The following is a 3730-nucleotide window of genomic DNA, read 5'->3' on the forward strand; positions in this document are numbered from 1 at the left end:
AAAGTGTGATATCAAATGTTTAATTGGGAGATTAATTTGCAAAAGTGCATGTTGTTGTCACTGGTGTCAATGTTTAATTGACAGAATAGACACTCATAGTACCACCAAACAAGGAGTATTAGCAAAACGCATAGCCTGAAATTACTAAGAGCTTGTCCACTTATGACTAACTTTAGAACAGTCATAACAATGTGAGCTGCTAACAAGTCAGATAATTTATCCTATATCTTTTCCTAAATTAGAAGATGGACCTGATCGTCTAGCTCTTTTATTCCTTTTAAAAGTGATTCCCTCAATCTCCTTTCATTTGCAGCTGATTTTTACCTCTCTTAGAAAGCAAGCCCATGGCTACATCGTTATATTTATCATACTGTTGTTTCTAGACACATACACACCGTACTAATAAACTGAGGACACTTCTTTTCTTAGAAACTAATTTAAAGTTTATATCTTGTGATAAATACTCTATGCCTTAAGAAACCATGGACGATCTATCCTTAATACTTTTTTTTTTTTTAATAATTTCTCCTCATGCCCTTCTGATCCCTCAACTTCTTTATCATATTCACAATGCAGGCCGTAAATTACTGTATTGGGGAAGCAGCTTAATCATTCCAGAAGTTCAAGTGGTTGCTTATCAGGCTGCTCTCCAAAGCATGAACAATAGACACCTGACTTCACACTTTCCCCGTCCTTTGATGACTTAGTTTATGCTTCCTGTTCTTCCAACAAGAACAAAGATTTTTATTGCCAGGACAGTCATCCACCTTAAGTGGAGATTAGAGCAAGCATGAGGTGTGCAGGGAAAGATGCAACTGGAAGAACCATCTTATGTTAATAAAAACAAACCTTTATCTCTTCGTGTGATTATTACTTGAGACTCAGTCTCTTTAAGTGAATAGGACAGTACTCGATTATATGATTACAGATTTCTTTTCAGTTCTACTAGCAGCTAGCAGTGAAAACTGTAGGAAATCAGGTCATGGACATACGCTCCTTGGTTTATTGAAACATCACTAAGATAGGAAAGATGACCCAAAAGACATCTATATTTGATAGTCTTCTCTAAGTTAAAATAAAAAGTGCTGAAGTACCAAGAACACAGTTTTTTTTTCATCAAGAGAGCAAATATAATTCCAGAATATTCTTCAAGTAAACAGAGACCAAAAAAAAAAAAAACCAGCTTAGCCCTCGAAAGGCTTTCTTAGAGATATGTATAAAATTGAAAAATATGCATTGTTATTTTTAAAGTATTGTATTTATGGCAAAATGTCTTTGATACCTTAATATTTGCTAACTTTTATTTAATTTGTTATTTATTCATATTAATAAAATTTAAATTAGAAACATTCTGACTTGTATAGTGTTTGTTATTATGCCAGTCATTGAGTATAATTCCTTTATTTCTTATGGAGGAAATTTTTTTTTTAAGATTTTTTTTTTTTTTAAAGATTTTATTTATTTATTTGACAGAGAGATATCACAAGCAGATGGAGAGGCAGGCAGAGAGAGAGAGAGAAGCAGGCTCCCTGCTGAGCAGAGAGCCCGATACGGGACTCGATCCCAGGACCCTGAGATCATGACCTGAGCCGAAGGCAGCGGCTTAACCCACTGAGCCACCCAGGCGCCCCTTAAGATTTTTTTAAACTTATTTATTTCACAGACAGAGATCACAAGTACGTAGAGAGGCAGGCAGAGAGAGGGAAGGGAGCAGGCTTCCCGCTGAGCAGAGAGCCCAGGGCTGAATCCCACGACCCTGGGATCATGACCTGACTGAAGATAGAGGCTTTAACCCACTGAACCACCTAGGAGCCCCAGGAACTTATTTTTATTTAAGCTGTTAGTTGTAGCTCTACCATGATGAAAACACAAAACATCCTAATATAATGTTGCACGTAGCCATATGATCTATGTTTATTTATGCTTAGTATTACAGTACATAAGTTAATTAGTTAAATAATTTCATTTACTAGCAACAATTCATAAATTGAACGATAATCTATAAGTAGAACAGTGTTTTGTACTATTCTCCTATTTAATTCAGAGACCAAATTCCCAAGCAATTAATGTTCCAAATACTATAATTACCATCGTTTAACATCAGTTTCAAAAAACAAAGTGTGTAAGTAAGTATTGTGGATTACCTGCAATTTCCCATGACCACAAGCTCTCTTTTTCTAAGAAAAAAGAAGTTCTTAAATATGTCTAAATGTATCTGCCTTTGCATCTTTGAGTTCATAATGGAAGTTGTGTCAATCATTTTTTCTGTTTCCTCTTTTATAAATGAATTTGGTTTTTTGTTTATTTTATTTTTTTTTAAGATTTTATTTATTTATTTGACAGAGAGAGATCACAAGTCGATGGAGAGGCAGGCAGAGAGAGAGAGAGAGAGAGGGAACCAGGCTCCCTGCCGAGCAGAGAGTCCGATGTGGGACCCTGAAATCATGACCTGAGCCAAAGGCAGCGGCTTAACCCACTGAGCCACCCAGGCGCCCCGGTTTTTTGTTTAAAATAGATGGGACAAAACTAACTTAGAATAGGTCATTCTAGGTTTAGCAAAATTTGGAGTGTCATAAAGCCAAATCATGTAATTTACAATTCTCCACTTCAACTATGCTAAGTCTTTTCTTAAAGGAAATTCCTTTTTTTGAGTAATTTAAAATTAAAATGATACTTTTAGGGGATTTGAAGTCTGAATAATGCTAATTTTAAGCCCTTTAAAAGCAAACACATTTTCTGAAATTTAATAAATCATGTCATGCCAAGTTGCAAACTCAGAAAGTTTGGATTTGATTCTGTATACCCAGAACAATGAGTCTTAGGTGGCTCAAAACTTAGTAACATTTATCTTTCCATTATTTAAACATTTCCCAAAATATATCCTCTTTCTCCTGGAATAAAATACATCACTTCCCCATAAAAATCTCTATTTCTTGTCAGGAAAGCAGGAATTAATGTAATGCCACATTAATTTTTTCTAAGTAACCTACAATTATTCAGAGATGTTTTTAATGCATCGATATGGGCCAAGTACAATATCTACTCTATAGTACAGGATTGCCATATGACAGATTCGTAAAATTTATACAACTTCATATTATAGAAGTAACTTTCTTCCGTGTTTTATTATGTATGAGAATGCTAATATACGCCAGTATACAAATAGTTTAAATGTGAAATTTAAAAAAAGTATCAAAATGATGAACACCATAAAACTCTGTTATAAACTGGCATATTATAGCATGGAGATGGGCACAAAGTCCTAAAATTTCTTCCAAAACATAATCACTTACTTTTTTAAACCATAATATTTCACAGGTAATATGGGCACTCTTTCTATGTCCTTTCATTACATGCAATACCAGTGATATGTATCAATGGGGTATAACTGAAACTGCCTGCTTGTTTTCACTGAATGTTTAGTGGTTTCAGCTATGCATGTGTATAGGCTGAAGAGCCTTGACCTCATAAAAGTCTTCAGAGTGAACTTGGTTAGAGACTAAACCGTGAAGGTCCATACTACTATAATTAACTGTGTAACTTGGACCCCTCCAAGACACTGACATTCGCCTTGAAGTAGAGAAAATTTTAGTTTGAAACACGAAGTAACACCAAAGAGTCAGAGGAATGTTTTAGTGTCATGTCAAGGACTCCCCAGATAACTGGAGATCATCCCTGATTATATATATATATATATATTTTTTAAAGATTTTATTTATTTATTTGACAG

This window comes from Mustela nigripes, chromosome 16 (assembly GCF_022355385.1).
Source record: "Mustela nigripes isolate SB6536 chromosome 16, MUSNIG.SB6536, whole genome shotgun sequence".
In the NCBI taxonomy this organism is placed as follows: Eukaryota; Metazoa; Chordata; class Mammalia; order Carnivora; family Mustelidae; genus Mustela; species Mustela nigripes.